We start from the raw sequence: 21,220 nt of genomic DNA on the forward strand, positions 1-21,220 counted from the left end.
GTTTCCCTCCGGATAGTGAGGCGAATATATCTTCTATCCTCGGAAGAGGATACTGTACCGTGTGAAGGACCGGGTTTTCAGTCACCTTGAAGTCCCCACAGATGCAAATTTTTCTCTGTTCTTCAGATTTATCATTATTCAACGTTTTCTTCATGACCGGGACGATGGGTGTTGCCCACTCGCTCCAATCTATCTTGGATAATATGCCTGCCTTTTCCAAATTCTCCAGCTCTGCCTCGACTGCTGGACGAATTGCGTATGGCACCGGCCTTGCCTTAAAAATTGGGAATTGCCGCATCTTCCACTTTTATTGAGGAAGTGATGCCTTTCAAGGTTCCTAGTTCCTGTTGAAACACTTCCTTGGCGTTGGCCAAGATGTCTTTTAATCGTTCAGGTATGACGTCATCATCATTTTTTTTCTTACTGGTCACCGTCAGTGCCTGAATGGAGTGCCAGTCTAAACGCATCTTCCTGATCCATTCACGTCCCAACAGCGGTGGACCACCATCTTGCAGAACGTATAAATACAACTTCTGTATTTCCTTGCCGTTGTATACAACAAGCACCCTTATTTTCCCTTTGGGGTATACTTTCTGCCCCGTATATGTTTTCAAGATAATGGATGTGTCTTTCAAAGGTATATGCGGAAATAGCCACTCGTAATCCCGTCGACTTATGACGGTGAGGAAATCTACATATTATAAGGGGTTAATTTCAGGTGCTTGCTAGGTATAAGTTTTCAGACTTGACACCGGTCAAGAGTCGATGTGTAACTAGAGCTATTGCACGTACTTGGATTACAGCCAAGAACAGATGTCTGCCCACCTAATGACTTAATAACTTGTACATGATTAAGATTAAGGAGGACCTCCGGTTACACGATTCATATCCTGTTATATCTTAACCGTTGACTTATGTGTCCAGGATCCTTCTGTCAATATGTTATTTCTACCTGATGATTAATCTAAAATGTATCCTGATAGAGGAACAAAGGAATGTCAATCAAACTTGTTTGTTACACTGTATAAATATAGTACGCTCACGCTGTATCATTGGAATAGTAGCCTCACCCCTTGAGTGGAGGTGCTGATTCCCCTTGCAAGAGAAGTAAAATAAAAGGCCTGTCCGTCTGACGAATCCAAGTGTGTATTGAGTCATTACCCAGAGCTAAGAAGTAAGGCACTTCTACAATTTGGAGGTTCCACCGAGATGGCTTGCTGTACCAATTGGTGAGTTAACAGACGCCGAGTATGTTGCTCGGTTGGGAAAATCCCATCGGCCGAAGGTGGTGTTTTGCCACATTTTTGGGACTTTCCCTGCCATAAGCATAGCTGCGCACAGTCTGTTTATTCCATTGGACAGCACTGCCATCGGGTAATTGACTCACAAGGTTCGGGGGTTAAACTGCCGTTGTGACTGCTTCCCTTTCAGAAACGGAACAGAGGACCAGCCATGAGGCGCTGACGCCCCGCGAACAGGATCGTGCAGAAAAGGACTGTAGGAAGCGCTGAAATAAAGGTACCAGAGAGAGAAGGTTAAGTCAGGAATTTGATTAACTAAGGAGCTAGCGATTTATTGGAAATTGAACTAGCAAGGTTCCAGCTTGCTGAGAGAGAAGGTTAAGTCAGGAATTTGATTAACTAAGGAGCTAGCGATTTACTGGAAATTGAACTAGCAAGGTTCCAGCTTGAAGTTAGCTGGGACAAATTGAAGGCCCTTTTTGCTAAAGATTTGGCTAAAGGGAGTAGGGTAGAAGGAGAGAAGAGCTTGAAGTTAGCTGGGACAAATTGAAGGCCCTTTTTGCTAAAGATTTGGCTAAAGGGAATAGGGTAAAAAAAAGAGAGAAGAGTGGGCGGTTGTCTGAAACACAGTGTCAATGTTTAATGTTTATGAGAGTGAGTATTTAACTACTTGTTATTATCAATCAACTTTGCAGCTTTGTCCAGTAAGGCTGCATAGGTTGGGGATTTAGTAACACTTTGGTTGTTGTTTAACAAGTGTATTGTTTATTGTTTATTGTTATATGTATTAATGTTTAGTCATGTCTGATCTGTAGGGGCGTCCCACGCAGATCATAGAGTGTTACGGAATTGTTGTATGTTTTAACTAAAATATTTAAGCTGAAAAAAAAACTGCAGAAGGGGTTGGAAAAGACCCAAGCCGGGGAAGTGAGTCCCGCGGCGGAATGTATGGTTGAGAAAATAGTGATGTCTTTTACATGATCCACTAAGCTATTGTGGATTCAGTATTTTCCCCAGTTAGAAATACCTTCCACGAGGGTTGAGAACCCTCGAGTTTTATATGTATGTATAGTTTATTAATCTGATCTGTAGGGGCGTACAACGCAGATCATGGATTGTCACGGGAGTTTAGATTGTTTTAAGTGAACCATTTAAGCTGCTAAAATGAGTGCTAGCGCCAGTAAGCCACCCGAGAAAGGCACGCCAGCAGCCTTTATGTTAAAGAACTGGTCAATCATCCATTGATCACCTACCAATTGGTCCAAATGGACTGTAAATAAGACTAGACCCTTTCCCTCAGATAGTCATTTAACATAGAAAGAATTACTTGCCTCGAGAAATGTTTAACGGACGAGAGAGAAATAGAGAACAGCCAGATAAAAAGACTGCCTCTATGTTGGTTGAGTCAGAAAAAAAAATTACCCCGAAGAAACACCTTTCTCCTCTATTATGGTAGGATAACAAGGTAACTATAGAAGGATGAATAGAGGGGAATATAGAGGAAGACGTGGTAGAGTAAGAGGGTATGGACGATCTGGTAATTGTTACAATTGCGGACAACCCGGACATTGGGCAAACCAATGCCCTGCGAAAAATCGTCAGAACAAAACCTCCAATAATGGACCTCCGTTAGAGAGTAAAGGTCCTAATTTCACTGTCCATAACCCTTTTTCGGACCAGTCAGGAGGTTACCCTACAAACGGACAGGGATTTAGGAGAAATAGAGATCAGAATTACTGACTGACACCAGCAGCCCCAGGCGCCACAGACCACCAAATGCCCGTTGTTTCTTTAAATTCACACAGCGAACTTGAAATTAAAATGCAAATAGCTGGGAGACCTATGTCATTTTAGTAGATACAGGAGCAACCTTTTCGGTGTTAGGGAAAGGATATTCTGAAGGAATGCCTATTAATGGGAAAAAGACTCCGATAGCTGGATTGGCTGGAATACTACAATGCTTGAATCAATTGACTCCCCTCACAGTAAAAGTAGAAGAATTTGAGGAAGAACACTCCTTTCTGTTATCAGGAGATGTCTCTATGAATTTATGTGGAAGAGACTTGCTGTGCAAAATGAATGCTACAATCATTTGCTCCGCATCAGGAGTAACAGTAGAAATCCAAGTAGATAAGGCATATGCGTACCCAGTAACAGAAATAAAACACCCTGTTCTTTACGAAATTGCCGACCCAAGTTTGAGTCCCAAACTTGTCAGTCTGTTAGGAGCGTGGGGATTCATTACAAGCTCCATAAAACAATACCAGGAATCCCTGAAACTAGGGAAATGGCATCCAAAATTGCACTGCACGGCCTGCTATGACAAAACAGGACAAGATTATCAGCCGTTTTTTAATTTAAAATACCTCCTAACTATTAGACTGCACAGCCCTATAAAGTTACAATTAATCCAGCTGCACCATTACCCAAAAGGTCACAGTATCCATTGTCAGAGAAAGCAGAAAAAGGAGTTGAGCCAGTGATGGAATCATTGTTAAAACAGGGAGTTAACGCCGGATAGAATAAAGGTTGTTTGCAACACATCGTTGCCAAAAACTAAAGGAGAAATGAAGCATTTTCTAGGAATGACTGGCTATTGTAGACAATGAATACATGAGCATGACAAATTTGGAAAATTCATGGTTACCTGACTTCCTCGGGAACCCAGATTAAAAATGCACAAGAAGTGAAAAATCTTTTACTAGCTATTCAGAGACGTAAACAGATTGCAATTATTAAGTGCCAAGCGCACACGGGGCATTTGGACAAGGTTGCGCTTGGAAACGCTGCTGCAGATAGCGCTGCTAAGTCAGTAGCTATATCAAGTACTGAACGACAAGTTTCAGCCTTCCCTGTTAGGGAAAAGCCAGAGATACCGCAGCCCCCGTCCTTAGATGATGTGCTGACCCATCAAAATAGGGCCAGTTCTGATGAAGTAAAGGAATGGGTTGTTAATCATTGTTTTAAAAACACTGACGGCTTATGGGTTCATCATGACGGCCGCATGGTGGCACCCAAATCATTACTATCACCAATTGCCCGATGTGTTCATAAATTCACCCATGCGGGCAAAAGGGGGATGGCGGACTATATCCTCAAGACCTGGTATGCACCAGGAATCTCAAAGTTGGCAAAACAAATATGTGAAAATTGTATTATCTGCCAGACAATGAATGCAGGAAAAAAAATAAAGAAGGTACAGCCCGCATCCCATCCAAACCCCATGGGTCCTTTTGTACACTTGCAAATGGATTTTATTGAACTACCTGTGTGTATGAGCTTTAAATATGTATTAGTTATTGTTGATATGTTTTCAAGATGGATTGAAGCGTTTCCTTGTAGAAAGAGTGACGCCACTACTGTTGCTAAATGTTTATTGAAGGACATTGTACCTCGCTTTGGGATACCAGCAAAACTGTCAAGTGACAATGGGTCCCATTTTATGGGAACAGTGATTAAGGAACTATGCAAAGCCTTACAGATTAACCAGCACCTCCATTGCAGTTATCATCCACAGTCGGCTGGACTAGTGGAAAGATATAACGGGATGCTGAAAAACAAGCTTGCAAAACTGTGTAAAGAAACTGGACTTAAATGGGTTGATTTGTTACCCATAGCTTTAATGACAATGCGGTCTGCTACCAACAGAACTACAGGATTGTCGCCTCACGAGATCGTCATGGGAAGACCACAAAGATTGCCCTTTTCGGCACCTTTAACAGCTAAATAAATGGACATTCATAAAATGGAGGAAGATATGTTGAGTTATTGCATTGCACTAACCAAATGTATTTCTAGTTTCCATCAACAGGTGAAGGAAGCCCAGGTCGATCCCGCTGAAGGAAAGTGCCATACTTTCGAGCCAGGAGATAACGTTTACATAAAAATCTTCAAACGAAAGAATGGCCTTCAACCCAGATTTGAGGGACCCTTCCAAGTACTCCTGACCACAAACACCGCTGTAAAAGTAAAGGAGCGACCAACATGGATACACGCGTCCCATTGTAAGAAGGCATCAGTTGAAGACAATACACTACCAAGATGAACTGGATTTGGACTCTGATGAGATTGTTCCTTTTGTTAACGATAATTGAAACTGCCATATGGATTTACCCAGATCCTCTGAAAGGCAAACCATGTATAGAAGAATGTGTACTTTTAACCAAAAATCTCTTTTATGTTATATGCTATAATGAGACCATGAAAGTTCAGCTTCAGGACCATACTATGCAGGTACCCCCGTATCAACCCCTAAATCTTAGGGTAAGACAGGGTAAGATAGTAGAAGAAGATAGTGGACAGAGGCTTGATAAGCTGTGGGTCACATGCCCTGATACTGTATTACCAAGTGACAAAACTGCGAACGGAGGGGTTTTCTGCAATGGTAATTCAAGAGGAGGACTGGCCCTGACAGCTAAGTTAATGTTTTGTGATAATCCTTTTACACAACCCCTCGTTTCAACATCAATTACTCAGAAAAGAAAAATTAATAGGACCGCTAGGAAACAAGGAGGGAGAAGTAGAAGACTGTTAAATAAGCATAACTATCTTCAAGTTAATACCTTTGTATACATGAGCTATCTGTATGCTAAAAAACAGAACCTTGCCAAATGCTGGATATGCAGCCACATCCCTGTGCATGCAGAGGGTGGAATACCTCTAAGGCCCATTCCCTTCGAGATAGAAGAGATGGTAGGGTGGTTATTACAGTCTAATACCACCTGGAATAAGGAGGCAGCCAGTACATTTCAGACCCAAAATAGTTTAAACCCAGATCAGTTGGAAAATGAATGGAAAAATGCAGGATACAACCTTATAAAATTTGAAGGGTGGTTTCATCCCCAATATGATAATCGAAGGAATCCAGAGAGTCTATTAGTGCATACCCTTGGTTACCACAAAATTGGACTGGGTCATGTTATTTGGGATATGTAGTGCCCTATATACATCATATTTCATCTTTGGATAGCCACCCTGGGACACGAGTAAAACGAGCCATTACAGAAACTGAAAGGTTCTTTGCTATAGCATTTCCCTGGTATGGAACAGGGAAGCTAGCAAGAGAATCTATAAGCATGGCAGCAGTGTTGGAACAAATAGCCAATGATACTGCTGATGCTCTTAGTGATGTAAACGCAGAAATGGTGGCTTTGCGCACTGTTGCTTTACAAAACCGCATGGCTCTGGACTATTTGTTGGCAAAAGAAGGGGGCACATGTGCAATCATAAAAACCAAATGTTGCACCTATATTCCAGATAACTCAGAAAATATCACCAACCTGGTAAACCACATAAAAGGAGGCTGTAGAGAAACTACGTCAACCTGAACCGTGGTCCATGTGGGATTGGATTTCAGGATGGGGAGGAGCATTAGGAAAGCAAATTTTGGAAGTCTTAATTGCAATTGTGATGATTATAATTTTAATTAGTTTATTGATTGGTTGTTTAAAATTATTGTGTACAAAAGTCCTTTCCTCATTAACGTCAACTCCTCCAGTACCAATGATATCTGAATATGAGGATATTAAGGGTGAGACCTTTGATGTAGAATTTCTTAAACTTAGCGAAATAAATTGTCCTTAGAAAGGACAAAAGGGGGGAATGAGGAAATCTACATATTATAAGGGGTTAATTTCAGGTGCTTGCTAGGTATAAGTTTTCAGACTTGACACCGGTCAAGAGTCGATGTGTAACTAGAGCTATTGCACGTACTTGGATTACAGCCAAGAACAGATGTCTGCCCACCTAATGACTTAATAACTTGTACATGATTAAGATTAAGGAGGACCTCCGGTTACACGATTCATATCCTGTTATATCTTAACCGTTGACTTATGTGTCCAGGATCCTTCTGTCAATATGTTATTTCTACCTGATGATTAATCTAAAATGTATCCTGATAGAGGAACAAAGGAATGTCAATCAAACTTGTTTGTTACACTGTATAAATATAGTACGCTCACGCTGTATCATTGGAATAGTAGCCTCACCCCTTGAGTGGAGGTGCTGATTCCCCTTGCAAGAGAAGTAAAATAAAAGGCCTGTCCGTCTGACGAATCCAAGTGTGTATTGAGTCATTACCCAGAGCTAAGAAGTAAGGCACTTCTACAACGGTCAGAGCCGATCCTGTATCTAGCTCCATTTTAACTGGGGACCCCGCTATCGTGAGGGTAACCCAAATGGTCTGGTAATCTTCTTTGGCAATTACAGTATGTAATTTGAGACAGCTTAGTCTCTTGTTTCCGGAATCGCTATCACTCTTCTGGTCTTCGGAGCTACTGTCCGTCATCATTTGTACCTTTCTGTACTTTTCCTTATTGATTTCTTTCCTGTCCATGGATTTTTTGTTTCCAGATCGACATACACGTGCAATGTGTCCAATCTTTCCGCATTGCCTGCATGCTTTGTCCTTGAACCAGCAGTCCCTCTGGTCATGGGTGGATCTGCCACAGCGATAACATCTCTCGAAAGCCTGTATCATTTCATGGGTGCTGCAGTCCTGTGGCTTTTGCTGTATCTCTGCAGCTCCTCCTGCTGCTGCTTCGTATGATACAACCACACTGAAAGCCTTGTCCAGTGTCAAATCTTTCTCAGAAAGTAGCCTTTTCTGTGTTCCTTCACTTAGGAGACCGGAGACGAATTTGTCTCGAAGAGAATCTGCCAGTCCTGCCCTGAATTGGCAGTGCTTTGACAGCTTCCTTAATTCGGTGAGGTAATCAGCGTTACTTTCATTCTTGTGCTGATTCCTCCTGAAGAATTTGAATCGTTCTGCTATCAGCAGCAGTGTTGGGTTTAAGTGCTCCTGTAGGGTATCAACAATCTCCTTAAAATTGTTGTCCTTCGGTTTGGCTGGAGTGATTAAGTTTTGTAACAGCCCGTATGTCCTTGCGCCCATTAGATTTAGAAGTACTGATGTCTTTTTATCATCCTCTATTTCATTTGCTGTGCAATATACCTCCACTCTTTCCACATATGTGGTCCAATCCTATATATTGCTATCGAAATCAGTAATATTGCCAGTCTTAGGCATCCTGAAAAAAAATGGCGCCTCCCGCGCTTTCCTTTCTTCCCCGCAGAAAAAAAATGTCACCTCCCGCGCTTTCCCGCCGCTGCCGCTTCTGACAACACTGTTCTCCGCGGTTTTTATTTACATAGGCATATTTAATAGGTGGAGACTCCTTCCCACCGGACTCTCTGGGACTTTTCCCTCCCTCTGCTTGGTCCGAACGGCGACCTGCTTTCCAGCGCCGGCCGTCTCCTGAGTGCTCCACCCTCTGTCTCCATTTGCCTCCGCCTTCGCTGCTCGGCCCCGCTGCAGAGCCAGCCAATGGAGCCCCAGCCCGCGGCCCAGGAAGGATTATTGCAGTACCTGCCACCAGCTCGGCTAGCTGGTGAAACCACAGTTTTTTTTCTTTTTTTCTTTCTTGTTTTTCTTCGACTTTCGTCTGAGGAATCGATCTCCTTGAAGTGCCGCCGAATTGCAGGTACGTCCGTTTCCAATTCGTCGCCACTGTTGTATCTATGTGTTAATGGAGACACGGAATGCAGGAGTTGGTTTCACAGGTATTTACTGAACAAAGTCTGGAGGTGAACTAACAGATACAAGACACTATACAGGCTTATATAGCCCGAGTGGCCATTACCGGCATTACAGTACACAGGGACTCTTAAAGGCACATACACCACAGTGCTGTTCCCGTAGCTCTCAGCCTCGCGGATGCACCGCAGTGACGCCAGCTGCTGCTCAAGTTCCAAAACCCAGAGCTCGAGCTCCTCCAGCTGATGACACTTCCTGCACAGGTGGTTGTCCAGGACACGGGAAGCACCTGGATTTCCCACATGGCACAGGATGCACATTCCATGGCACTGAGCTGCCCTGCCATGCCTTTATTTGTTTGACTCTTAACTAACTTTACAGAAAATTAAGACTAAGGTGTACCTAATTAAATTTATTAATGTAATATATTATTAACAGTTACTGATTTAACACTGTATTACATTTTTGCTAACAGTATCTTCTGCGAAACCTTATCAGATGCCTGCTGGAAGTCATCATATTAAATCTAGATAATCCCTCCCCTTGATTCAGTTTCAGTTTTCCTCGTTTCTCTGGTGGATTATCCTCTACTATGAAGACCGATGCAAAGTAATTATTAAGCATGCCTATCGTGTTCTTATTTCCAATTACAGTAACACATGGCTCTGTCTTTAAGGGGCCCATATTCTCCTTCACCTCCCTCTTTACCATAATATACTGGTAAAAACTTTTCACAGGGATATTCTCGTATTCCCTTCCTACAAAGTTCTTTAAATCCCATTGCTGTCCAAAGACACTTGGGTGATCTATGTACATAGATGATTAAAATATCATGAACAGGTACAGAATATAATCAAAATGTTTAATGGAATGCTGGCCTTTATATCTAGAAAACTAGACTACAAGGGGGTAGAAGTTATGCTGCAGCTATACAAACCCCTGATTAGGCCTCAGTTGGAGTATTGTATTCAGTTCTGGGCAGAGATGTTGGATGGCTGTGTTCCCAGGATGGGTTAACTACTATATCCTGTAAGATAAGGTTGCCCCATGTTCTCATGCCATTTTGCTCAGTTTTCTGTGTTTTGCTGGGCTTGAAACATCTATTAAGTAAATATTTAATTGATTTATATATACACACGTGTATATGACACATATCCACTTTGAATTGACTTCTGACGAGAGGCAGTACTAATTAGATTAGAATTCCTTGACATGTTGAGGAACTATAAACTGCTTGATTTAGTTCTCGTACCCGGGCACAAAGTCTGGAATATGCAAGAATGATTATATCGTGGCGGAGCCACCAAAGGACTCAGAGCGGTTGTACATAATTCCTTTAACAGCAATGTAGTTACTGTCTGTGCCTGTACCTTTAATTACACTGTTTGACTGTGCAATGTCCAGTTACCTTTACAGCGCGGTTTCAACGTGATGATGTAATGCCGTTAATCACGTGATTGCCCAATGGCGCGAAGATCACGATGACGTCATGACGTCAGCCTTGAGGCCAGGGGATGAGTCCTCATGGAGCCTTCAAGGAAAGTAGACCTGTATTTGATGTATTCCAGCAGTTTCTAGTTAAAACCTGTTTTGTTCAATTAAAGTTCATTGTTTTAATTACCTGATTCGAACTCAGTCTTTTCGATAGGAACCTCCGTTCCTACAATATCCAAATACTCTCAATGTCCCCACCTGCACTTTATTAATGTTGAAATGTATCAAATTACTCTATCACTCATTCCATATATTTATCGATTCAATAAAATGTAATAAAAACATTATATCTGCGTCAGTTCCTTACTACAAAACTTCCTCTCACTTTTTTTTCACACTTCTGTGCCAACTTTTCTGTAATAAATTGGTCTGTCCATAATAATAATGGCAACTCTTTATGTCACCACTTGGTGCCGCTGCAGCAGCACAGGTTTACCTGCCCCAACTTCTCAGTGTGCACCAGTCTCCGGTTCGACCCACTGTAGCTACCTTGCATATTACCCAAACCACAATGTGGGGACTTTAAAACGGGGTCCCAATGACGTCTGGAAGCCCTACACCAATTAACCCCAAATCCCTAACCCTGTTACATAAGTTACATAAGAATCAGGAGCATTAATAGGACATTTAAAAATAAGAACAAAAGAAACAGGAGCAGGAGTAGGCCATTCGGCCCTTCGAGCCTGCTCTGCCATTCAATGAGATCATGGCTGATCTTCTACCTCAATTCCATTCACCAGCCTTATCACCATATCCCTTGATGCCCTTACTAGTCAGGAATCTATCGACTTCTGTTTTGAATATACCCAATGACTGAGCCTCCACTGCCCTCTGAGGTTGGGAATTCCAAAGATTCACAAGCCTCTGAGTGAAGAAACGTCTCCTCATCTCAGTCTCAAATGGCCGGGCTCTTATCCTGAGACTCTGTCCCCTAGTTCTAGACTCTCCAGCCAGGGTAAACAACCTCGCAGCTTCTACCCTTTCAAGCCCTCCAAGAAAATTTTACCTTTCAATTAGAACACCTCTCGTTCTTCTGAACTCCAGAGAATGTAGGCCCAATCTACTCAATCTCTCCTGATATGACAACCCTATCATCATTGAAATCAATCAGGTTTGATTCCCAGTCAGGGAATTCAGTTCTGACAAAGACAATTGAAGTCTGTGAGACTCTTAATAATTGTGTTAATCAACCGACAAAAAATTGTGTTTCACACTGAAGGAAATGCTAACATGTTTGCCGGGTGACAGTCAAACTTTAATAACTTTTTTAAAGAATCAGAGATTTATTACAGAAGCCGACTTTTTAACAGAATCAGAGATTTACCACAGAAGCCGACTATACAACCCAGCGTTTCCGTAGTGTACTGGTTATCACCTTCGATTAACACGTGAAATAGTCCCCAGTTCGAAACCGGGCGCAAACATTTTGTAAACCATGTTCATTTAAATAATCGAAAAAATGGAACAATTCGCATTTCTAATGCAATGTAACAAAGTCCTGTTACATTTGTGTTTCTCTGTACAGTTCTGCACTCACTCAAAACACTACAGTGTCGCTCGCTCACTCCCGTTTCCAGCTCTGACCGTGCAGACAGCCCCTCTCAAAGCTGCACATTCCGGCTGCTTTCAGTTGAATTGTGAAAGATTATTCAAGGATCCTGCAGCTTTACCTCGGTTCACAACAGCAGATCTAAGCCGCGTTTCTGCAAACTACGAACCATGTTTTCCAGAATTCCAAGGTGTATAAGGAACTCAACCATTAAAATCCCTTTCATTAACCACAGGAGTTCAGGCAATTTTCTATGATTCTATAAAATGTTATTAAAGTTTGTCTGTCATCCGGTAAACATGTTAGCAATTCCTGCAGTGCGCAACAAAATGTTGTGGGTTGATTAATGATAATAGAAACAATTATGAAGTGTCTCACAGACTTCAATGATCCCTTAATACCGTTGGTTAACTAAAATCTATCAATCGCAGGTTAAAATGAGCAATTCATGTTGCATCTTTGAAAGAGATATCCAATCAGTCCCACTCCGCTGCTCTTCCCCCATAGCCCTGCTGACACTCCTGCCAGTGGAAACTGTTTCCCCCATAATTTTGATCACCTCTATTAAATCTCCCCTGACCAGTGATTAATGGAGTTCAACGCGGGCAAGTGTCAGATCATCCACTTGGGGCCGAGCAAAGATCAGTCAGTGTGTGGTCTGAGAACATCATGTGAGAGAATAGGTTTTTTTCTGTGAAATAGCCGGTCCCGTTAAATTTAACAAATGTTGCCCCAGATCGCTGCTCTCTCAAGCAATGAACATTTTAAACCATTCTCATAAAATGCAATGTGTAAAATGAGATATGGGTTAACAGTTCAGGAGATGCAAAGAGCAAAATAAATGAATGAAGTTTCGACTGTCCCTCAGTAACCATATTATCATGTCTTTCATTCTGCAAAATAAAGTTACCGGTTAATTAATGGTGATTAAAGCAGTTCTTATTTATTCACATTAGATGCATATAAATAATTTAATAAAGTTACATCGCATTCATGAATAAAAAACGGTGATATCAAAATTTCTTCCCTAACCGCGAATCGAACCCATCTCGCAGCGCTGATAGGAATAATTTATTGAATCATTTAATGATGCCCTCGAAAAATGTCACACAACTAAATTAAAATCACTGCTGTAATGTGTTTCGGTGTTGAAGAAGGGGATTGAAAATGACAATAATAAGCCCAGATTGCGCCCTCGGTGAGACAGAGTTCGAACTTACAAAACAGTTGGTGCTGTGAAGTAACCGCTGATCGAAAGCTGACACCGGTTAAAGAACGAGAAACCGCTCAATATAAAGGATGAGCTCACAAACACCAGGCGCAGGGCAGTCTGGGCAACGAGAAGCCCCTCCTTTCTTATTCAGTGACATGAACGGGAGTCAGACGCCACAAACTTTAATTAAAAGCACAAATACGAGGAACACTTACTTCCAAATCTTCACTGTTAAAATTATATCACTTTATTCCAATTCGAGCTGCGTAGAAGCTGAAAATCAGCACCATGCGGTTTGATGTTCACTGCTGATTCTATTTTCCTGTGCAATATGACAAATGCTGTCCCAGATTCCTGGTGTCATCAGCAATGAACACTTTAACCCAGACTCCGAAAGCACAGTGTGTAAAATGAGATATGAGTAACAGTTAACATGCAAAGCACAAATAAAGTGATTGAAGTATCGACTCTCGCTCAGTTGTCATTTCTTTAATTGTGCAAAAGAATTTTATCGGTTAATTAATTATGCTTTTCCGTGAAAGCAACATAAAAGTTGAACAAAAATCATTCTCCCAACACGGGGCTCGAACCCACGACCCTACAATTAAGAGTCCCGACCGACTGAGCTAGCCGGGCTGGAGAAGCTGATACGTTCTTGTCTTTGATTGCAGCCAGGCGCCTAGTGGCTCGGCCCCAGGCTAAACCACGAACCAGGTTCTCCTTAATTCCAAGGTGTGTAAGGAAATCAAGCATCAAAAGCCCTTTCATTAACCACAGGGATTCAGGCAATTTTCTGATCGCAAAGCGCTTTCTCACCTTGTCAATATCTCTCGTCTATTTGCCGGTGTTTCCCGATTCTGCCTGTCTCTCTGGCTCTGTTTATTCTATGTGAACACCTGCAGGTTGATTTTGAGCGAATAACTGTGCTTGTGTCTTGTCACATTAAATACATGAGGAATTGTGGCGCTTCTCTCCCTGACACTGGGGAAAGAGTGAGACAGTCTTTGGAGCAAGTGTCTGGTTATTGTGAAACGGCAAAGAAAACAATAATGCTGGAATTACCCGGAAAAACAGTGAACGCGACGTGATTTGAACACGCAGCCTTCTGATGTGGAATCAGACGCGCTACCGTTGCGCCACGAGGACCTACAGGAAAAACCGCGCTGTTTTTATATACACACGTTCCACAAACACTGTTTCATTCCTCCTGCCTTCTCCTGATTCCTCAGTGTCATGCACAGAAGCGCCTGATGCCCTCATTTCACAGAAATCACAGAAACGCCACAAAGCTGATAGAGGCCATTTCGGCCCATCGAGCCTGCACCGACACATATCCCACCCTATCCCCACGTATTTAATCCCCCTAACACTAAGGATCAATTTATGATAGCCAATCAACCCAACCCACACATCTTTGGACTGTGGGAGGAAACCGGAGCACGCGGAGGAAACCCACGCAAACACGGGGAGAATGTGCAAACAGACAGTCGCCCGAGACCGGATTCGAACCCGGGACCCTTGCGCTGTGAGGCAACAGTTCTAACCACGATGCCACCGTAACTATGCACCGTAACTATACCAACGTAACAAGCAAACACAGGTATTCCTTCAAAATCAACCGGCAGGTGGCCACAGACACAATAAACAGAGCCAGAGAGAAAGACAGAATCGGGAATCTCCGGGAAATAGACAAGAGATATTGACAAGGGCTAAAGCGCTTTGCGATCAGAAAATTGCCTGAACCCCTGTGGTTAATGAAAGGGATTTTGCTGCTTGAGTTCCTTATACGCCTTGGGCTTCTGGAGAACTTGTTTCGTAGTTTGCAGAAACGCGGCTCAGACATGCTGTTGTGACCGGGCCGGAGCCACCAGGTACCTGACTGCAATCAGCGATAATGAAATGTAGCTCCAACTGGCCCGGCTAGCTCAGTCGATAGAGCGGTGAGACTCTTATTTTCCGGGTCGGGGGGTCGAGCCCCACGTTGGGCGGTATTTACTTTGTTAAACTTATATGTTGCTTTCAAAGCATCATTAATTGAGCGATAACCTTGTTTTGCACAATGAAAGAAATGCGAACTGAGAAAATACTGCAGATGCTGGAAATCTGAATTGAAACAGAAAATGCTGGAGATACTCAGCAGGTCAGGCAGCTTCTGCGAAGAGACAAACAGAGTTAACGTTTCAGGTCGATAACCTTTCGTCAGAACTGGAAGAAAGAGGTAATTGAACAGATTTTTAAGCAAGTGTAGGGGATTCTATGAGATCATGGCTGATCTCCTGCCTCAATTCCATTCACCGGCCCTATCGCCATATCCCTTGATGCCCTTACCAGTCAGAAATCTACCGACTTCTGTTTTGAACATACCCAATGACTGAGCCTCCACAGCCTTCTGGAGTAGAGAATTCAAAATATTCACCACCCTCTGTGTGCAGAAATTTCTTCTCCTCTCAGTCCTGAATGGCCTAACCTTTATCCTGAGGCTGTGGCCCCTGGTTCTAGACTGCCCAGCCAAGGGAAACTTTCTCCCAGCATCCAACCGATCAAACCCTGTAATAATTTTGCATGAGTAATGAGATCCCCTCTCATTCTTCCGAATTCAAGAGATTGCAGGCCTAGTTGACACAATCTCTTCTCATACGAGGTCAGTGACAGTCTTGCAAATGGTGACTTGATATTCGGTAGTGGGGTCATGATCCAGGCGGAGGTAGGAGGAGGTGTTGGAGAGTTGGCGTACAGCTTCCGCTAGGCAGAGGTCGGTTCGCCAAACAGCAACAGCACCACCCTTGTCAGCAGGTTTTGTGCTTTGCATGTTAACTGTTAACTGTTACCCATATCTCATTTTACACAATATATGGGCTACTCCAGCTCCTAATTCTTTTGTTCTTAATTGTTATTTCCTCACACAGGAGAGCAATCTCGCCCCTGGACAAGCAGAAGGAGCAAATTCCAGCAAAATGATTCCGCAAACGTGATAACTGCTACACTGTGGAACCGTCTCCACTTTCAGTACCAGGTCAGATGGAAATGTTAAAATTTTTTGAAGATGTAACTGGTAGACTAGATAAGGGAGAACCAGTGGATGTGGTGTATTTGGACTTTCAGAAGGCTTTCGATAAGGTCCCACATAAGAGATTGGTGTGCAAAGTTAAAGCACATGGGATCGGGGGTAAGGTACTGACTTGGATAGAGAACTGGTTGGCAGACAGGAAGCAAAGAGTATGTCTAAACGGGTATTTTTCCAAGTGGCAGGCAGTTACTCGTGGGGTAGGGCAGGGATAAGTGCTAGGACCCCAGCTACTCACAATATATATTAATGATCTAGAAGGTTGAACTAGATATAATAACTCCAAGTTTGCAGACGACACAAAGCTGGGTGGGCATGTGTGCTGTGAGGAGGATGCAGAGAAACTCCAGTATGATATGGACAGGTTAGGTGATTTAGCAGAAGCATGGCAGATGCAGTATAATGTGGATAAATGTGAGGTTATCAACTTTGGTGGCAAAAACAGGAAGACAGCTTATTATCAGAATGTCAATAGATTGGGAAAAGGGGAACTGCAATGAGACCTGGGTGTCCGTGTACACCAATCGCTGAAGGTAAGCATGCAGGTGCAGCAGGTGGTTAAGAAGGCAAATGTTGGCCTTTATAGTGAGAGGCTTCGAGTACAGGAGCAAGGATGTCTTGCTGCAGTTGTACAAGGCCTTGGTGAGACCATACCTTGAGTATTGTGTGCCGCTTTGGTCACCTTATCTGAGGAAGGATGTTCTTGCCATGGAGGGAGTGCAGCGAAGATTCACCAGACTGATACATGGGATGGCAGGAATGACGTATGAAAACAGATTGAGATGATTTGGCTTATATTCGCTAGAGTTTAGAAGAACGAGAAGGGATCTCATTGAAACTTACAAAATTCTAACAGGACTAGACACACTAGATGCAGGAAGAATGATCCCGATGGTGCGGGAATCCAGAACCAGCGGTCACAGTCTAAGGATAAGGGGTAAGCCACTTAGGGCTGAGATGAGGAGGAATTTCTTCACCCAGAGAGTGGTGAACCTGTTGAATTCTGTACCACAGAAGGCAGTTGAGGCCAATTCATTAAATATATTCAAGAAGGAGTTAGATATATTTCTTAAGGCTAAAGAGATAACGGGATATGGGGAGAAAGCAGGGACAGGGTACTGAATGTGGATGATCAGCCATGATCTCATTAAATGGCGGAGCAGGCTCGAGGGGCCGAATGGCCTACTCCTGCTCCTATCTTCTATGTTTCTATGTGAATGAAGCAGGTGAACTGCTGAATCCCACTTTTAAGGGATGTCCCAAAATGCTTGACAGTGGTGTGAAAATAAATGAGTTCCGCTTGGTAATTAAAAGTAAAGACTGTCAGAAGTGGGATTCGAACCCTCGCCTCCAGAGGAGACTGCGACCTGAACGCAGCGCCTTAGACCGCTCGGCCATCCTGACTCGCTTCATTAATTTCTGCATCTCATCACTTCCACATGAAGAACGTTTCCGTCCGGGTGCTTGTTCAATGCTGTTGAAGGCTCAGTGACCGGGATATCATCTCCCCCGGGGTTTTCCTGAGCTTGTGCTCGGTGTATGGGGAGGTTTGTCCCGGGTCCCTATTATCTTGCAGCTCCAGGGATGGGCAGTATCAATCTGAGCTCTGGAGCTGGGGAGAAGCGAAAAGTTAATGGGTTTGTTTTCGGGCCTGAAATGAGGCTTAGATCTGATGGTATTAACCGAGGCCGGGGCTGCGAGATATTTCAGTTTGTTCACGTTTAATCAGAGGAATATCCGCAGTCAGGAGCTGAAAAGGACCAAGAGCTGAAAAAACACCAGAAAAAGGATAAGAAATATCAGCAATTGTGATCAACTCTTTAATGTGTGTTCTGGTAGTTTAGTGGTTTAATTGTTTTAATCAACATTCATTAACCGAAAGCGTTGTTTTGCAGAAAGAAATAAATGCTCACAGTAAGGGACAGTCGAAAGTTGAGTAATTTAACTTTAATAATTTGTGAAAGTTTATTCATTGACGAAGATTTATACCCTATCAGAATTTACGCACTGTGTATTTTAGGAGTCTGCTTTAAATTGTTCGTTGCTCCTGACACAAGAAACCTGTTAAATTTACTTCACAGAAAAATAATGTTTCCGCCCGGGCTCGAACCGGGGACCTTTCGCGTGTGAGGCGAACGTGATAACCGCTACACTACGGAAACCTCTGCTGAATTGAGCATCGAGAAAGCACTGTTCAGACAGAAGGGACACTACAGAATCGCTCTTTCTGCAATGATTTCCTTTCACTGGCATTTCTCTGACCGAACTGCACAAGTCAAAAATGTTCCTTTCAAACTCATTAAACTGTCGAATTTCCTTCCCTCTGGTTTAACCCAGGCGTTTAACTTGTTCTGCAAACCATGAACCAGGTTCACCTGAATTCCAAGGTGTGTAAGGAAATCAAGCTTCAAAAGCCCTTTCATTAACCACAGGGATTCAGGCAATTTTCTGATCGCAAAGCGCTTTCTCACCTTGTCAATATCTCTCGTCTATTTGCCGGTGTTTCCCGATTCTGCCTGTCTCTCTGGCTCTGTTTATTCTGTGTGACCACCTGCAGGTTGATTTTGAGCGAATACCTGTACTTGTGTGTTGTCACATTAAGTAAATGAGGAATTGTGGCGCTTCTCTCCCTGACACTGGGGAAAGAGTGAGACAGTCTTTGGAGCAAGTGTCTGGTTATTGTGAAACGGCAAAGAAAACAATAATTCTGGAATTACCCGGAAAAACAGTGACCCCGACGTGATTTGAACACGCAGCCTTCTGATCTGGAGTCAGACGCGCTACCGTTGCGCCACGAGGCCCTACAATCTAAACCGCGCTGTTTTTATATACACACGTTCCACAAACACTGTTTCATTCCTCCTGCCTTCTCCTGATTCCTCAGTGTCATGCACAGAGGCGCCTCATGCCCTCATTTGTTTAACGTAACAAGCAGACACAAACACAGGTATTCCTTCAAAATCAACCCGCAGGTGGCCACAGACACAATAAACAGAGCCAGAGAGAAAGACAGAATCGGGAATCTCCGGGAAATAGACAAGATATATTGACAAGGACTAAAGCGTTTTGCGATCAGAAAATTGCCTGAACCCCTGTGGTTAATGAAAGGGATTATTGCTGCTTGAGTTCCTTATCCGCCTTGGGCTTCTGGAGAACTTGTTTCGTAGTTTGCAGAAATGCGGCTCAGACATGCTGTTGTGACCGGGCCGGAGCCACCAGGTTCCTGACTGCAATCAGCGACAATGAAATGCCGTTTTAACAGGCGCGGCTAGCTCAGTCGGTAGAACATGAGACTCTTAATCTCAGAGTCGTGGGTTCGAGCTCCCACGTTGGGCGGTATTTATTTTGTTAAACTTTTATGTTGCTTTCAAAGCGTCATTAATTGAGCGATAACCTTGTTTTGCACAATGAAAGAAATGCGAACTGAGAAAATACTGCAGAAGCTGGAAATCTGAATTGAAACAGAAAATGCTGGAGATACTCAGCAGGTCAGGCAGCTTCTGCGAAGAGAGAAACAGAGTTAACGTTTCAGGTCGATAACCTTTCGTCAGAACTGGAAAAAAGAGGTAATGGAAAAGATTTTTAAGCAACTGTAGGGGATTCTATGAGATCATGGCTGATCTCCTGCCTCAATTCCATTCACCGGCCCTATTGCCATATCTCTTGATGCCCTTACCAGTCAGAAATCTACCGACTTCTGTTTTGAACATACGCAATGACTGAGCCTCCACAGCCCTCTGGAGTAGAGAATTCCAAAGATTCACCACCCTCTGTGTGAAGAAAGTTCTTCTCCTCTCAGTCCTGAATGGCCTAACCTTTATCCTGAGGCTGTGGCCCCTGGTTCTAGACTTCCCAGCATCCAACCGATCAAACCCTGTAATAATTTTGCATGCTAAATGAGATCCCCTCTCATTCTTCCGAATTCAAGAGACTGCAGTCCTAGTTTACTCAATCTCTTCTCATACGAGGTCAGTGACAGTCTTGCAAATGGTGACTTGATATTCGGTAGTGGGGTCATGGTCCAGGTGGAGGTAGGAGGAGGTGTTGGAGAGTTGGCGTACAGCTTCTGCTAGGTAGCGGTCGGTTCACCAAACAGCAACAGCACCACCCTTGTCAGCAGGTTTTGTGCTTTGCATGTTAACTGTTAACTGTTACCCATATCTCATTTTACACAATATATGGGCTACTCCAGCTCCTAATTCGTTTGTTCTTAGTTGTTATTTCCTCACACAAGAGAGCAATCTCGCCCCTGGACAAGCAGAAGGAGCAAGTTCCAACCAAATGGTTCCGCAAACGTGATAACAGCTACACTGTGGAACCGTCTCCACTTTCAGTACCAGGTCAGATGGAAATGTTAAAATTTTTTGAGGATGTAACTGGTAGAATAGATAAGGGAGAACCAGTGGATGTGGTGTATTTGGACTTTCAGAAGGCTTTCGATAAGGTCCCACATAAGAGATTGGTGTGCAAAGTTAAAGCACATGGGATCGGGGGTAAGGTACTGACTTGGATAGAGAACTGGTTGGCAGACAGGAAGCAAAGAGTATGTCTAAACGGGTATTTTTCCAAGTGGCAGGCAGTTACTCGTGGGGTAGGGCAGGGATAAGTGCTAGGACCCCAGCTACTCACAATATATATTAATGATCTAGAAGGTTGAACTTGATATAATAACTCCAGGTTTGCAGACGACACAAAGCTGGGTGGGCATGTGTGCTGTGAGGAGGATGCAGAGAAACTCCAGTATGATATGGACAGGTTAGGTGATTTAGCAGAAGCATGGCAGATGCAGTATAATGTGGATAAATGTGAGGTTATCAACTTTGGTGGCAAAAACAGGAAGACAGCTTATTATCAGAATGTCAATAGATTGGGAAAAGGGGAACTGCAATGAGAACTGGGTGTCCGTGTACACCAATCGCCGAAGGTAAGCATGCAGGTGCAGCAGGTGGTTAAGAAGGCAAATGTTGGCCTTTATAATGAGAGGTTTCGAGTGCAGGAGCAAGGATGTCTTGCTGCAGTTGTACAAGGCCTTGGTGAGACCATACCTTGAGTATTGTGTGCAGCTTTGGTCACCTTATCTGAGGAAGGATGTTCTTGCCATGGAGGGAGTGCAGCGAAGATT

At 43.3% G+C, this 21,220-nt stretch overlaps 4 non-coding genes across 4 annotated transcripts; 1 reads left to right on the top strand and 3 right to left on the bottom strand.

The window, feature by feature from the left end:
• Positions 1–17,419: 17,419 nt before the first annotated feature.
• On the bottom strand, positions 17,420–17,502 carry trnal-cag (transfer RNA leucine (anticodon CAG)). The gene has a single exon. It is a non-coding gene; the product is annotated as a tRNA-Leu (tRNA).
• A 685-nt stretch (positions 17,503–18,187) lies between these two features.
• On the bottom strand, positions 18,188–18,260 carry trnav-cac (transfer RNA valine (anticodon CAC)). The gene has a single exon. It is a non-coding gene; the product is annotated as a tRNA-Val (tRNA).
• A 567-nt stretch (positions 18,261–18,827) lies between these two features.
• On the bottom strand, positions 18,828–18,899 carry trnaw-cca (transfer RNA tryptophan (anticodon CCA)). Its single transcript has one exon. It is a non-coding gene; the product is annotated as a tRNA-Trp (tRNA).
• A 461-nt stretch (positions 18,900–19,360) lies between these two features.
• trnak-cuu (transfer RNA lysine (anticodon CUU)) lies at positions 19,361–19,434 on the top strand. The gene has a single exon. It is a non-coding gene; the product is annotated as a tRNA-Lys (tRNA).
• The last annotated feature ends 1,786 nt before the right edge of the window (positions 19,435–21,220 follow it).

Source organism: Somniosus microcephalus, unplaced genomic scaffold (genome assembly GCF_052327205.1).
Source record: "Somniosus microcephalus isolate GS21.2 unplaced genomic scaffold, FLI_Smic_1.0 unresolved_chr4, whole genome shotgun sequence".
Lineage (NCBI taxonomy): Eukaryota > Metazoa > Chordata > Chondrichthyes > Squaliformes > Somniosidae > Somniosus > Somniosus microcephalus.